This window comes from Triticum aestivum, chromosome 5B, assembly GCF_018294505.1.
Source record: "Triticum aestivum cultivar Chinese Spring chromosome 5B, IWGSC CS RefSeq v2.1, whole genome shotgun sequence".
NCBI lineage: Eukaryota > Viridiplantae > Streptophyta > Magnoliopsida > Poales > Poaceae > Triticum > Triticum aestivum.
In genome coordinates, this window is record NC_057807.1 from 135,801,761 (window position 1) to 135,819,371 (window position 17,611).

Below are 17,611 nucleotides of genomic sequence, written 5' to 3' on the forward strand. Positions count from 1 at the left end.
CATGTACTATTACGACAGGTGGCTTCGAATCCAGTTTGTTAGTCGTTTGCATCTCGGTTATATGTGTTGTCTATGTGCTCATGAAACTAAAAAGTCTTCAAAAGGCAGTCTTCCTATGAAATTTGAAATACATAAAGTAACATGTTACATTATTTTACTTGTGTATTAGTTCTTCCAAACATATAGCTTTTAAATACTTATATTTAGTAGAAATTATTCACTCAATTCTGCAAATTTTCAGAAAAAGTGTGGTATCAGAAAAGAACGAATAGGGGAAGAGTCAACATGGGTGTTGTCCCGGTTTTATCCCATCCTGGAGGTATAATTCTTTTATCCGATTAATGATAGCAACAAATGTTTGACATTATTCATACTGTTATGAAATGAACTTTTTTGCATACAACAGTTTTAAATGTCTTAGAGATTCCAAGATAATTTATCTCCACCATTCTTTCGATGTTCCCAAGTTACCTTTTTTATGCATTATTCTCCATTAGTTCTAATTTACCTGTCATCTCACCTCATTTTGTCAACTACTCGTTTGCCGTATGTGTGGAGCCCTCATGGTTGGTCTGTTGGTTTGAGTTATTTTGTCCCCAATCTTTGGTCCCATCATCCATTTGCTCGGCCTACTAACTTCTTGATTAGGTTACTGTGTTTGTCTTGGCTACCACTTCAGCACAAACATTTACCTGGTGGTGGTCAAATTCAACAATGTTAGCAATCACTCTCTGGCTGACTGAAACTTAACCTCCCTATGAACCATACCTGCTCTTAGTTGCAAGCTTTGTTGGTCGAGCAAGTGCAAAAAACCTATCAACAAATAATCTCATGCTTAATCCAATGGAACATAAATAATCTAGCGAGATCCAAGTATGGAAGGAAGCAATTCAACATTATCACCTTTTTTTGCATTGCACGCCACAAAAGCATAATCCTATTTCTTTATATTCACCCTTTCCTTTAATACTCGAAACTAAAAATAAAATTCCATGAATGCTTTGTTCAAGAACAACTACGATTGATCCTTGAGAAATGTGCAAGTATACATATGCCAGACTACACTTACTATTTCATATTACCATATTCTTCATTAAGGAAAAATTCCCTACATAAGCTTGACCCATCCAAATGACTAACAAACATGTAGCCATGGCCAATACTGCATGAATTTGTCCAGAACTTCTCAGCGCAAACTCATCTATTTCACACTTCTCCTCTGTTCTTCTCTGGACTCTATAAATTAAAATATCACACATGCATATGCAAAGGCAGTGGAAGCAAATAGAACTTACATTGGAAGGAGGCGACAATGAATCCGCAGCACGCTCCAGAAGCAACTACAAGGAGATGGAGCAGACAACTGGCAGCTTGGACCGATGGACGACGACGAAACAAGTAGAGGCCTACAGATGGCAAAATGCAGCAGTCAGGGAGCGGGTAAATCCAAAACATAGCAAATAATGGTGATGGAGACACCTCAGCCAAACGGTTCCATGGCAAGTCAACCCAAAGTGCAGCAGCAACAAAGAACCAGCAGAGCTGCAGCAGAAAAGAGAGAGGCAAAAATGAAAGCAAGAAGAAACCCGAAACAGTGCAAAGGAAACGGGGTACTAAAAGCCTAGCCTATTCAAAGCTTTCTGGGTATGTACGACATGTGCGATAAACGCCAAGATCAGAGACGTTTCTTAGATCCACTACGTGTACGATGAATCTCTACTACACACATGATCAACCAAGAAAAAATGTGTGAGATTAAGAACAACAGCGCACACAGTTCCTTCTTATTAAATGTTTGCGAAAGTCACCTCATAACACGCGCTTGGCAATTATGGACTGTTTATGATGTCATGTGCATCGTAAACATTTGCTTGTAGAAGAACGCGCGCGATAGGCCTTCATCGGATGCGGGTACGATGGATGAATCATGTGGGATATATTCCAGCTTCACATACAGTTTTTGTTGGGGAACATAGTAATTTCAAAAAAATTCCTACGCACACGCAAGATCATGGTGATGGCATAGCAACGAGAGGGAAGAGTGTTCGTCCACGTACCCTCGTAGACCGTAAGCGGAAGCATTAGCACAACGCGGTTGATGTAGTCGTACATCTTCACGATCCGACCGATCCAAGAACCGAACGTACGGGGCCTCCGAGTTCAGCACACGTTCAGCTCGATGACGATCTCCGGCCTCCGATCCAGCCAAGCTCCGAAGATGAGTTCCGTCAGCACGACGGCGTGGTGACGATGATGATGTTCTACCGGCGCAGGGCTTCGCCTAAACTCCGCAATGATATGACCGAGGTGGAATATGGTGGAGGGGGGCACCGCACACGGCTAAGGAACGATCCGTAGATCAACTTGTGTCTATGGGGTGCCCCCCGCCCCCGTATATAAAGGAGCCAGGGGGGAGGAGGCGGCCGGCCAAGGAGGGCGCGCCAAGGGGGGAGTCCTACTCCCACCGGGAGTAGGACTCCCTTCTTTCCAAGTAGGAGTAGGAGAAGGGGGGAAAGAGGAGGAAGAGGGGAAGGAAAGGGGGGCGCCGCCCCCCTACCCTTGTCCTATTCGGACTAGGAGGGGGAGGGGCGCGCGGCCCCCTCCTAGCTCCTTCCCTCTTCTCCCTCGTGGCCCATGTAGGCCCAATAACCCCCCGGGGGGTTCCGGTAACCTCCCGGTACTCCGGTAAAATGCCGATTTCACCCGGAACCATTCCGATGTCCAAACATAGGCTTCCAATATATTAATCTTTATGTCTCGACCATTTCAAGACTCCTCGTCATGTCCGTGATCACATCCGGGACTCCAAACAAACTTTGGTACATCAAAACTTGTAAACTCATAATGAAACTGTCATCGTAACGTTAAGCGTGCGGACCCTACGGGTTCGAGAATTATGTAGACATGACCTAGAACCATTCTCGGTCAATAACCAATAGCGGGACCTGGATGCCCATATTGATTCCTACATATTCTACGAAGATCTTTATCAGTCAAACCGCATAACAACATACGTTGTTCCCTTTTGTCATCGGTATGTTACTTGCCCGAGATTTGATCGTCGGTATCCAATACCTAGTTCAATCTCGTTACCAGCAAGTCTCTTTACTCGTTCCGTAATACATCATCTCATAACTAATTCATTAGTTACAATGCTTGCAAGGCTTAGGTGATGAGTATTACCGAGAGGGCCCAGAGATACCTCTCCGACAATCGGAGTGACAAAACCTAATCTCGAATTATGCCAACCCAACATGTACCTTCGGAAACACCTGTAGAGCACCTTTATAATCACCCAGTTACATTGTGACGTTTGGTAGCACACAAAGTGTTCTTCCGGTAAACGGGAGTTGCACAATCTCATAGTTGCAGGAACTTTGTATAAGTCATGAAGAAAGCAATAGCAGTATACTAAACGATCAAGTGCTAGGCTAACGGAATGGGTCATGTCAATCACATCATTCTCCTAATGATGTGATCTCACTAATCAAATGACAACACATGTCTATGGTTAGGAAACATAACCATCTTTGATTAATGAGCTAGTCAAGTAGAGGCATACTAGTGACTTATATGTTTGTCTATGTATTCACACATGTATCATGTTTCCGGTTAATACAATTCTAGCATGAATAATAAACATTTATCATGATATGAGGAAATAAATAATAACTTTATTATTGCCTCTAGGGCATATTTCCTTCAGTCTCCCACTTGCACTAGAGTCAATAATCTAGATTACATAGTAATGATTCTAACACCCATGGAGTCTTGGTGCTGATCATGTTTTGCTCGTGAGAGAGGCTTAGTCAACGGGTCTGCAACATTCAGATCCGTATGTATCTTGCAAATCTCTATGTCTCCCACTTGGACTTGGTCCCGAATGGAATTGAAGCATCTCTTGATGTGCTTGGTCCTCTTGTGAAATCTGGATTCCTTTGCCAAGGCAATTGCACCAGTATTGTCACAGAAGATCTTCATTGGTCCCGATGCACTAGGTATGACACCTAGATCGGAAATGAACTCCTTCATCCAGACTCCTTCATTCGCTGCTTCAGAAGCAACTATGTACTCCACTTCACATGTAGATCCCGCCACGACGCTTTGTTTAGAACTGCACCAACTTACAGCTCCACCATTTAATAAAAACACGTATCTGGTTTGCGATTTAGAATCGTCCGGATCAGTGTCAAAGCTTGCATCGACGTAACCATTTACGACTAGCTCTTTGTCACCTCCATATACGAGAAACATATCCTTAGTCCTTTTCAGGTATTTTAGGATGTTCTTGACCGTTGTCCAGTGATCCACTCCTGGATTACTTTGGTACCTTCCTGCCAAGCTTATTGCTAAGCATACGTCAGGTCTGGTACACAGCATTGCATACATGATAGAGCCTATGGCTGAAGCATAGGGAACATTTTTCATTTTCTCTCTATCTTCTGCTGTGGTCGGGCATTGAGTTTGACTCAACTTCACACCTTGTAGCACAGGCAAGAATCCTTTCTTTGCCTGATCCATTTTGACTTTTTCAAAATTTTGTCAAGGTATGTGCTTTGCGAAAGTCCTATTAAGCGTCTTGATCTATCTCTATAGATCTTGATGCCCAATATATAAGCAGCTTCACCGAGGTCTTTCATTGAAAAACTTTTATTCAAGTATCCCTTTATGCTATCCAGAAATTCTATATCATTTCCAATTAATAATATGTCATCTACATATAAAATTAGAAATGCTACAGAGCTCCCACTCACTTTCTTGTAGATACAGGCTTCTCCAAAAGTCTGTATAAAACCATATGCTTTGATCACACTATCAAAGCGTTTATTCCAACTCCGAGATGCTTGCACCAGTCCATAAATGGAACGCTGGAGCTTGCACACTTTGTCAGCACCTTTTGGATCAACAAAACCTTCCGGTTGCATCATATACAACTCTTCTTCTAGAAATCCATTCAAGAATGCAGTCTTGACATCCATTTGCCAAATTTCATAATTATGAAATGCAGCAACAGCTAACATGATTCGGACAGACTTAAGCATTGCTACGGGTGAGAAAGTCTCATTGTAGTCAACCCCTTGAACTTGTCGAAAACCTTTTGCAACAAGTCGAGCTTTATAGACAGTTACATTACCATCAGCGTCAGTCTTCTTCTTAAAGATCCATTTATTCTCAATGGCTTGCCGATCATCGGGCAAGTCAACCAAAGTCCATACTTTGTTTTCATACATGGATCCCATCTCAGATTTCATGGCCTCTAGCCATTTTGCGGAATCTGGGCTCATCATCGCTTCCTCATAGTTCGTAGGTTCATCATGGTCAAGTAACATGACTTCCAGAATAGGATTACCGTACCACTCTGGTGCGGATCTTACTCTGGTAGACCTACGAGGTTCAGCAGAAACTTGATCTGAAGTTTCATGATCAATATCATTAGCTTCCTCACTAATTGGTGTAGTCGTCACAGGAACCGGTTCTCGTGATGAACTACTTTCCAATAAGGGAGTAGATACAGTTATCTCATCAAGTTCTACTTTCCTCCCACTCACTTCTTTCAAGAGAAACTCCTTCTCCAGAAAGGATCCATTCTTAGCAACAAATGTCTTGCCTTCGGATCTGTGATAGAAGGTGTACCCAACAGTCTCTTTTGGGTATCCTATGAAGACACATTTCTTCGATTTGGGTTCGAGCTTATCTGGTTGAAGTTTCTTCACATAAGCATCGCAGCCCCAAACTTTAAGAAACGACAACTTTGGTTTCTTGCCAAACCACAGTTCATAAGGCGTCGTCTCAACGGATTTTGATGGTGCCCTATTTAACGTGAATGCGACTGTCTCTAAAGCATAACCCCAAAACGATAGCGGTAAATCAGTAAGAGACATCATAGATCGCACCATATCAAGTAAAGTACGATTACGACGTTCGGACACACCATTTCGTTGTGGTGTTCCGGGTGGCGTGAGTTGCGAAACTATTCCGCATTGCTTCAAATGTAAACCAAACTCGTAACTCAAATATTCTCCTCCACGATCAGATCGTAGAAACTTTATTTTCTTGTTACGATGATTTTCCACTTCACTCTGAAATTCTTTGAACTTTTCAAATGTTTCAGACTTGTGCTTCATTAAGTAGATATACCCATATCTGCTCAAATCATCTGTGAAGGTGAGAAAATAACGATATCCGCCACGAGCCTCAACATTCATCGGACCACATACATCTGTATGTATGATTTCCAACAAATCTGTTGCTCTCTCCATAGTACCGGAGAACGGTGTTTTACTCATCTTGCCCATAAGGCACGGTTCGCAAGTACCAAGTGATTCATAATCAAGTGATTCCAGAAGTCCATCAGTATGGAGTTTCTTCATGAGCTTTACATCGATATGACCTAAACGGCAGTGCCACAAATATGTTGCACTATCATTATCAACTCTGCATCTTTTGGCTTCAACATTATGAATATGTGTATCACTACTATCGAGATTCAATAAAAATAGACCACTCTTCAAGGGTGCATGACCATAAAAGATATTACTCATATAAATAGAACAACCATTATTCTCTGATTTAAATGAATAACCGTCTCGCATTAAACAAGATCCAGATATAATGTTCATGCTCAACGCTGGCACCAAATAACAATTATTTAGGTCTAAAACTAATCCCGAAGGTAGATGTAGAGGTAGCGTGCCGACCGCGATCACATCGACTTTGGAACTGTTTCCCACGCGCATCGTCACCTCGTCCTTGGCCAGTGCTCGCTTATTCCGTAGTCCCTGTTTCGAGTTGCAAATATTAGCAATAGAACCAGTATCAAATACCCAGGTGCTACTACGAGCTCTAGTTAGGTACACATCAATAACATGTATATCACATATACCTTTGTTCACTTTGCCATCCTTCTTATCCGCCAAATATTTGGGGCAGTTCCGCTTCCAGTGACCAGTCTGCTTGCAGTAGAAGCACTCAGTTTCAGGCTTAGGTCCAAACTTGGGTTTCTTCTCTTGAGCAGCAACTTTCTTGCCGTTCTTTTTGAAGTTCCCTTTCTTCTTCCCTTTGCCCTTTTTCTTGAAACTAGTGGTCTTGTTGACCATCAACACTTGATGCTCCTTCTTGATTTCTACCTCCGCAGCTTTTAGCATTGCGAAGAGCTCGGGGATAGTCTTGTTCATCCCTTGCATATTATAGTTCATCACAAAGCTCTTGTAGCTTGGTGGCAGTGATTGGAGAATTCTGTCAATGACACTATCATCAGGAAGATTAACTCCCAGTTGAATCAAGTGATTATTATACCCAGACATTCTGAGTATGTGTTCACTGACAGAACTATTCTCCTCCATCTTGCAGCTATAGAACTTATTGGAGACTTCATATCTCTCAATCCGGGCATTTGCTTGAAATATTAACTTCAACTCCTGGAACATCTCATATGCTCCATGACGTTCAAAACGTCGTTGAAGACCCGGTTCTAAGCCGTAAAGCATGGCACACTGAACTATAGAGTAGTCATCAGCTTTGCTCTGCCAGACGTTCTTAACGTCGTCAGTTGCATCAGCAGCAGGCCTGGCACCCAGTGGTGCTTCCAGGACGTAACTCTTCTGTGCAGCAATGAGGATAATCCTCAGGTTACGGACCCAGTCCGTGTAATTGCTACCATCATCTTTCAACTTTGCTTTCTCAAGGAACGCATTAAAATTCAATGAAACAACAACACGAGCCATCTATCTACAAACAAACATAGACAAGCAAGATACTATCAGGTACTAAGTTCATGATAAATTTAAGTTCAATTAATCATATTACTTAAGAACTCCCACTTAGACAGACATCTCTCTAGTCATCTAAGTGATCACGTGATCCAAATCAACTAAACCATAACCGATCATCACGTGAGATGGAGTAGTTTTCAATGGTGAACATCACTATGTTGATCATATCTACTATATGATTCACGCTCGACCTTTCGGTCTCCGTGTTCCAAGGCCATATCTGCATATGCTAGGCTCGTCAAGTTTAACCTGAGTATTCCGCGTGTGCAAAACTGGCTTGCACCCGTTGTAGATGGACGTAGGGCTTATCACACCCGATCATCACGTGGTGTCTGGGCACGACGAACTTTGGCAACGGTGCATACTCAGGGAGAACACTTCTTGATAATTTTAGTGAGAGATCATCTTAAAATGCTACCATCAATCAAAGCAAGATAAGATGCATAAAGGATAAACATCACATGCAATCAATATAAGTGATATGATATGGCCATCATCATCTTGTGCTTGTGATCTCCATCTCCGAAGCACCGTCGTGATCACCATCGTCACCGGCGCGACACCTTGATCTACATGCCCTGCAAAAACAAGTTAGACGTCCTCTACTTTGTTGTTGAAAATTTTACGTGGCTGCTACGGGCTTAGCAAGAACCGTTCTTACCTACGCATCAAAACCACAACGATAGTTCGTCAAGTTGGTGCTGTTTTAACCTTCGCAAGGACCGGGCGTAGCCACACTCGATTCAGCTAAAGTGAGAGAGACAGACACCCGCCAGCCACCTTTAAGCACGAGTGCTCGTAACGGTGAAACCAGTCTCGCGTGAGCGTACGCGTAATGTCGGTCCGGGCAGCTTCATCTCACAATACCGCCGAACCAAAGTATGACATGCTGGTAAGCAGTATGACTTGTATCGCCCACAACTCACTTGTGTTCTACTCGTGCATATAACATCAACGCATAAAACCTAGGCTCGGATGCCACTGTTAGGGGAACGTAGTAATTTCAAAAATTTTCCTACGCACACGCAAGATCATGGTGATGGCATAGCAACGAGAGGGAAGAGTGTTCGTCCACGTACCCTCGTAGACCGTAAGCGGAAGCGTTAGCACAACGCGGTTGATGTAGTCGTACGTCTTCACGATCCGACCGATCCAAGCACCGAACATACGGGGCCTCCGAGTTCAGCACACGTTCAGCTCGATGACGATCTCCGGCCTCCGATCCAGACGAGCTCCGGAGATGAGTTCCGTCAGCACGACGGCGTGGTGACGATGATGATGTTCTACCGGCGCAGGGCTTCGCCTAAACTCCGCGACGATATGACCGAGGTGGAATATGGTGGAGGGGGGCACCGCACACGGCTAAGGAACGATCCGTAGATCAACTTGTGTCTATGGGGTGCCCCCCCCGCCCCCGTATATAAAGGAGCCAGGGGGGAGGAGGCGGCCGGCCAAGGAGGGCGCGCCAAGGGAGTAGGACTCCCTTCTTTCCAAGTAGGAGTAGGAGAAGGGGGGAAAAGAGGAGGAAGAGGGGAAGGAAAGGGGGGGCGCCGCCCCCCTTCCCTTGTCCTATTCGGACTAGGAGGGGGAGGGGCGTGCGGCCCCCTCCTGGCTCCTTCCCTCTTCTCCCTCGTGGCCCATGTAGGCCCAATAACCCCCCGGGGGGTTCCGATAACCTCCCGGTACTCCGGTAAAATGCCGATTTCACCCGGAACCATTCCGATGTCCAAACATAGGCTTCCAATATGTCTCGACCATTTCGAGACTCCTCGTCATGTCCGTGATCACATCTAGGACTCCGAACAAACTTCGGTACATCAAAACTTGTAAACTCATAATGAAACTGTCATCGTAACGTTAAGCGTGTGGACCCTACGGGTTCGAGAATTATGTAGACATGACCTAGAACCATTCTCGGTCAATAACCAATAGCGGGACCTGGATGCCCATATTGATTCCTACATATTCTACGAAGATCTTTATCGGTCAAACCGCATAACAACATACGTTGTTCCCTTTTGTCATCGGTATGTTACTTGCCCGAGATTTGATCGTCGGTATCCAATAACTAGTTCAATCTCGTTACCGGCAAGTCTCTTTACTCGTTTCGTAATACATCATCTCATGACTAACTCATTAGTTACAATGCTTGCAAGGCTTAGGTGATGAGTATTACCGAGAGGGCCCAGAGATACCTCTCCGACAATCGGAGTGACAAAACCTAATCTCGAATTATGCCAACCCAACATGTACCTTCGAAAACACCTGTAGAGCACCTTTATAATCACCAAGTTACGTTGTGACGTTTGGTAGCACACAAAGTGTTCTTCCGGTAAACGGGAGTTGCACAATCTCATAGTTGCAGGAACTTTGTATAAGTCATGAAGAAAGCAATAGCAGTATACTAAATGATCAAGTGCTAGGCTAACGGAATGGGTCATGTCAATCACATCATTCTCCTAATGATGTGATCTCACTAATCAAATGACAACACATGTCTATGGTTAGGAAACATAACCATCTTTGATTAATGAGCTAGTCAAGTAGAGGCATACTAGTGACTTATATGTTTGTCTATGTATTCACACATGTATCATGTTTCCGGTTAATACAATTCTAGCATGAATAATAAACATTTATCATGATATGAGGAAATAAATAATAACTTTATTATTGCCTCTAGGGCATATTTCCTTCAGTTTTATAGGGACAACTGTATTCCCTCTTACATCAAATCACATACAGTCGAGGAAATGTAAATGTGTGTGATTGTCTGTTTATCGTACACGTTCTATAATCATGAACTGTTTGTGATGGAGCACGCATTGTAAACATAGCACAACAGAATGCCGACTGCGATGGTAATGCGATCATAAACTAGTAGCAAGGATGGAGTGTTTGGGATATTGGAGATATCAGAAACAGTTGTCTGAAGACTCGCGTTTGGGATAGACGCCGGCATCGCATACGCTTAGTTATGCAAAGCATATGCATTCCCACACCCTATCCCCGACGGTTTCTGGGTCGTGTGGGAAGGACCCCCCTATCGCACACACTCACCTAGCGACGGTTTAAAATGCAGTCGCGGAAAGGGGTTAAAACCCGTTTGTATAGCAGCTCGCTGTACCAGTGGGCCTTCGAGGCTCATCCTTGTTGTCACTTTGGGAACGACCCTGCTTGTCTCCTTGGGTATTGCTTTGTCGGCCTACTTGAGTACCCAAGAATTTCGATTGGTGTGGTTGGCGGGCTTGCCTGAAGTGCCACGAGTCTAGCAATGCCTATCTAGTATTCTATCCAGAGCGCTTGGGCCGTCCTTGTTCCCTTAAAGGGCTTCTTTTTGGGTCTGGCTCGCAAGCCGCTGAACCCTGCATTGACTATTGGGTCCTCGGCGTCGCTGCCACTATGTTTATTTCGACGCTTGTTTCTATTGCACCTAGATTTGTTGTTCCTGTCGCGTGCCTCCAATGTGCCAGATTCACTCCTGTGGGAGCCATGGGCCAGCTAGATGTTCTCACCCGCGCAAAATCGGGTCATCAGGGAAGTGAGGGCCGCCATGGTTCTCGGCTTATCCTGCCCGAGCTGACGGGCAAGCCATTCATCTCAGATGTTATGCTAGAATGCTGCAATTGCCTCGACATCGGGACATTTAACGATCTGGTTCTTTTTAGTTAAGAACTGATTCCAGAATTTCTGAGCTGATTCACCCTCCTTCTGGACTACATGGTGCTACCTCTTGAGCACTGTGTTAGTTTTCCCTTGAAGAGGAAAGGGTGATGCAGCAAAGTAGCGTAAGTATTTCCCTCAGTTTTTGAGAACCAAGGTACTCAATCCAGTAGGAGGCTCCACGCAAGTCCCTCGTACCTACACAAACAAACAAGAACCTCGCAACCAACGCGATAAAGGGGTTGTCAATCCCTTCACGGCCACTTGCGAAAGTGAGATCTGATAGAGATAATAAGATAAGAGAAATATTTTTGGTATTTTTATGATATAGATTGGAAACTAAAGATTGCAAAATAAAGTAGATCGGAAACTTATATGATGGAAGATAGACCCGGGGGCTATAGGTTTCACTAGTGGCTTCTCTCAAGATAACATAAGTATTACGGTGGGTGAACAAATTATTGTCGAGCAATTGATAGAAAAGTGCATAGTTATGAGAATATCTAGGCATGATCATGTATATAGGCATCACGTCCGCAACAAGTAGACCGACTCCTACCTGCATCTACTACTATTACTCCACACATCGACCACAATTCAACATGCATCTAGAGTATTAAGTTCATAAGAACAGAGTGACGCATTAGGCAAGATGACATGATGTAGAGGGATAAACTCAAACAATATGATATAAACCCCATCTTTTTATCCTCGATGGCAACAATACAATGCGTGCCTTGCTGCCCCTGCTATCACTGGAAAAGGACACCGCAAGATTGAACCCAAAACTGAGCACTTCTCCCATTGCAAGAAAGATCAATCTAGTAGGCCAAACCAAACTGATAATTCGAAGAGACTTGCAAAGATAACCAATCATACATAAAAGAATTCAGAGGAGATTCAAATATTTCTCATAGATAAACTTGATCATAAACCCACAATTCATCGGGTCTCGACAAACACACCGCAATAAGATTTACAACGAATAGATCTCCAAGAAAATCAAGGAGAACATTGTATTGAGATTCAAAGAGAGAGAAGAACCCATCTAGCTAATAACTATGGCCCCGAAGGTCTGTGGTAAACTACTCACAACTCATCGGAGAGGCCTTGGCGATGATGTAGAAGCCCTCCATGATCGATTCCCCCTCCGGCAGAGCGCCGGAAAAGGCCCCAAGATGGGATCTCACGAGTACAGAAGGTTGCAGCGGTGGAAATAGGGTTTCGTGGTGCTCTTGGATGTTTTCAGGGTACGGAGGTATATATAGGCGAAGGAGGTCGGTCAGGGGAGCCACGAAGGGCCCACGAGGGTGGGGGCGCGCCCACCCCCCTAGGGCACGCCCTACACCCTCGTGGCCTCCTTGGCTGCTTCTTGACATCCACTCTAAGTCTCATGGATTGCGTTTGTTCCAAAAAGATCGCTCCCCAAGGTTTCATTCCGTTTGGACTTCGTTTGATATTTCTTTTCTTCGAAACACTGAAATAGGCAAAAAACAGCAATTCGGGCTGGGCCTCCGGTTAGTAGGTTAGTCCCAAAAATGATATAAAAGTGTAAAGTAAAGCCCATAAACATCCAAAATAGGTAATATAATAGCATGGAAGAATCAAAATTTATAGATACGTTGGTGACGTATCACATGGCTAAGGTCATTGGCATCCGAAGGCCGAACATAGGTGCCTTGAAAATTTTCCCTAAAGGCCTCTTCAAGCTCCTCCCAGCTTCCGATGGAACTTCTAGGGAGGCCGTGGAGCTAATACCTCGCCAGCCCTTTGAGCATGAGGCATTGATACTTTATGGCACGGAGGTCAAACACCTCGGGCCATGTGAATGTGGAGGAGGAAATCCTTGATTTAGACAGTCGGGTCGGTCATTCCGTCTCATTGGTCGATATTTATGGGTTTAAACCCTTCTGGGAACTAATGCTCCATGACCTTATATGTGAAGCACACCGGGTGTGCGGGCCCTCGATATCGAGCGTCTTTTCAGGTGTTGGCCATTGTCCTGGCCCATAGCTGTTCCCGAGATCTTTCGTGCATGTCTAACTAAGCATTATAGCCCTCTGGGCCAGTCGGTACCCGATCTTGCGATCCATAAATTGATTAGGAAGGGGCTCTACTGGCCTTTATTTTGTCGTGCAGATCGAAGGGCTTGGGGTGTTCGATTGAAGTCTTGCCGTGGGGGTGGGTTTTAGTAGGGAGCTCTTTATGTGTCCCTATGGGCCGATCCCTCCCTCTAGGTGGGCGGTCAGCCTAGCCTGCGTGGCCGTGTGCGAGCGATTTGTTATCTGCTGCCTCATCGTGTCAGGCAACATACATATCTTTTAAAACAATTTGGGGGCCACACCTCGGGCTTCAAGGTCCACTTCGATTGCAAGGATTTTCATCCATTTATCATTGAGCGTGTTCTCGTGAGTGTACACCTCCTACTGCTTCTTCTTCATGCTCCACACGGTTATGATTAGTTGCCGCTAGAACCATGCCTGTTTGGATGGGTTTATGGGTACAATGAAGTCTTTGGGTCCGAGGCTTACATCATCTTCGGACTCGGGAGGTAATCCTTGTCCGACCTGTCGTTGAAGGTGCCCATGTCCTCGAGGTTTTCCTCCGTGGGTGTTCTAGCGGGCCCGTTCTGTTGGGTGGGCGAGGCTTGAACATCCTTGCCCAGGTTCTCGATGGCGTCGGGGGCAACGCTATTGTTAGCAGCGCCTGAGGTGTTGGTCGTGCTTCCGCTTTTGTTGTGACCCTTGGATCACCTTTTAGGGTGGCGGCGCTTAGGGTTTTCATTGGGTTTCTCCTTAGACTTGTCTTTCAGAGTGGCGACCATGTAGATGTCACAGGTAGACGTTGCAGCCCAATTCCCTGTATGGGGTATGGCCGCAGACAGACTGGTTCCTGAGGTATCACGGACGTCTTCGTCCATGTCGGTAGCCTCATCAGAGCAGTAGTCAAGCGCGTCGGTCAAGTCTTCGACCGTGGCGACTAGGTGGGTGGTGGGTGGGATAAAAATTTCCCTATCGTCGGCTTTACATCGATATGACTATAGATGACAGATGAGATCGCCAGGTTTTGTATTTGGTTCGGCACCTCGTTTATATGTGATAGCTCCTTCGTGTCCACGACCTAGCTATAGGCCAGATTGATCTAGTATACTTTGTCCGGGCTACTCGACATAACACTGCCCTCTTGCTCGTTCGAGGCTGATTCCTGGCCAGCGGGAGTAGTGACTGCGTCGGCCATGGATGACGCAAATGCTGCCGCTGGGTCCAAAGGCGAGCTCGGCTCAAGGCCAATGTCTGAGGACCCATCGTGTAATCTGGATGCGACAATCATTGGATCTATCTCTGGGATCAGCTATAGGGGGAGGGGGGATCCGAGGATCCTGTCGTAAGTCGGCCCCGGGGCGGCGGTGCCGGAGGGGTCTTCACACTGATCCGAGGTCCATCCCGAAAGGATCAGGTCTTCTTGGGCATCCGCGGTGTACTCTAAGCTCCCGAACGTGATGACTTGATTTGGAGCGAAGCTTACGACATGGCCTAGATGGCCGGTCGAATCGACATGCAGTGCAATGCTGTCGAAGGTGAAAAGCTGGCCGGGGACAAAGATGTCACCACAATTAATGCTGCTATCGACCTGCAGACGAGCCATTGACCCTTGATGATCAAACAACGAGCTCTCAATGAAAGCACCAATGTCGGTGTCAAAATCGGCAGACCTCGGGTAGGGGGCCTGAGCTGTTAGATCGGATTGATGGGTAACAAGAGAGAGAACACACAACGTTTATCCAGGTTTGGCCCTCTCTATGGAGGTAAAACCCTACGTCCTGCTTTTGCTTATATTATGAGAGTATCAAAGTACATAGTTGATCTACCACAAGATCGTGAATTGTGGTCTAAACCCTAGGGTTATGATGATGAATGCCTCAATATGTGGATGTCCCTCTATAGACTAAACCCTCTGGCTTATATAGGCACCAGGGGTATCTAGGGTTACGCATGGTCGGTTGCCTTTCAGGGATTACATGCCGAATCTACAAATATACTTGAAGTACACGCCAAGTCCGTGATTAATGTCGGTTGAAGCCCTCTAAAGTCTCTCCTCCTCGATGAGCCGGTAGTCCGGCCCATGCATTAGTCCAGCCGGGCTAGGATCCCCTAGTATAGGACACCGTCAATTGGGGAATGAGCTGTCGGAGCTACTTTCGCAGCCATTTGGAGGAGGGCGAGTCCCCCACCGGCATCGCTTAGAAGAAGTCAAGGAGGCCACCCTGGCAAGAACATCCCCCACCATGATATTCGGGTGGGAGTCAACATTGTGTTCTCCACCTCGCTTTCATCAACTTTGTGCATTGCCGAAATGGTGGTGGTGTTGTGTGTGTGTGTGTTGGGGGGGGGGGGGCGTCGTAGTTGTTGCACGTCGAGTGGCAACTCTTGTGGAAAGTGGTCATCTGGTGTCCAGCGTGCGTAGGATAGAGAGATTTGGGTGATTTCATCGTGGGGACTCCCTCTTCTTCGTGGTACACACCTCGACGACACCACCTTTTATTCCATGATGTCAAGGTCTCAGGTAGAGGCCAGAAGAACAGAAAGGTGGACCTGCGCCACAGGGGGCCAGTGCAACACACGATAACCACCCCAGCCACTTCCCCTCTGTGATAACGTAGATCTTCTTCCCTCTTTTGTTCATTCATGTTCTTTTTTCCTTTTTTTCCTTTTACATTTATTTTTTGTTTTCTTTTTCCTTTTCTCTTATTCGATGAAAAAAGTTCACCGGATTTTATGAACGTTTTTTCAAATTCGATGAACTTCAAAAAAGATGAACTTTTTTCTAGTTCCATGAAACTTTATCAAACTGATGAACATTTTTCAATTTGATAAACAATTTTCTAATTTGATGAACATTTTTCAAAATCGCTGAACTTTTTTTTAATTCATTGAACTTTTGTTTTGAAATTCGATGAGCTTTCTTTGAAATTAGTGAACTTTTTTCAAAGTCGATGAACCTTTTTCAGAATTAATGAACTTTTCCCAAATTCAATGAACTTAATTCATGAACTTTTTTTGAAGTTTGTGAATATTTTTAAAATCCATGAACATTTTTGACATTCATGATTCTTTTTAAAAAATTAAACGTTAATACTTAACCAGTCAACTAGTCAACTGTGACCGACCAATTATTGAACAAAGCATGCGCATAGGTGTTCGTCGGCGGTCGATTCGCTTCTGTACCCCAAGCTCATCCCATGCGGCCCCGAGGAGGAAATGACTATCTAGCTTGCATCCCGCCACTCCCGGGATGAGGATGCCCGACGACCGCGCTCAGACTCCTTCCGCCAGGAATCCGTTGCGTACGCCCAAATGGCACATGGATCCATCGCGAGGTGTGTCACCGCTGCCTCATTGGAGGAGGTGCGGTCCACTTGGCGTTCGAACACGGTGCTGGATGCGCAATCGCTTCGTGGCGGACATATGGTGCAAGGCCGCCCCTCGGCACTGCAACTTCGTCACGGTGGACGTCGCTGACTCCTCCCAAAACGGATCCATCATCGATCTCACGTCCACTGGCACCATGAAGGTTTTGGACTTTGACGAGTAAGAGTAGGACATGGGAGACGACGGGGCCTCGACTCCCATGAGCCGGTCTGTGTCCCGTGTCCTACTCTACCTCGCTGGCAACCGTACCAAACATTTAGGCGGGCATAGCAGGCTGCTAGACATGGCCACGGCGGAGCCGGACGGGCTCGGCTTTAGATTAAGTTTTACGTACATGTAATAATATGGATATGGATTTGAGGATGTGCAATGCGTCTGTGGGCGTTTGAGCGGTCGGATTTGCTGTATCCGACTAAAGATGCTCTAAGTGGGATTATTTTAAGGCAAACATGCAACTACCAACCTCATACAGTGCAGAAAATACGAAATAGGAGAAGACTAGAAACGGGAGGAGGTGGGAAACGAAGGTGTCGTGAATGGGCGGACAACAGCCGACTCCATTTAAGGTCACATTTTTTTGAGAAGACAGAAGATTCACAAATAAAAATCATAAAAGAAACTCTTTTTTGAGGGATACATTTTTTAGCATAATGGCGAAACTTTATTGATTATCTAGAATAGAGATACAAAGATTGTATGGAGGATTTGCAAACCAAACATGTCTACACATTCCTATGAAAGTCGCGT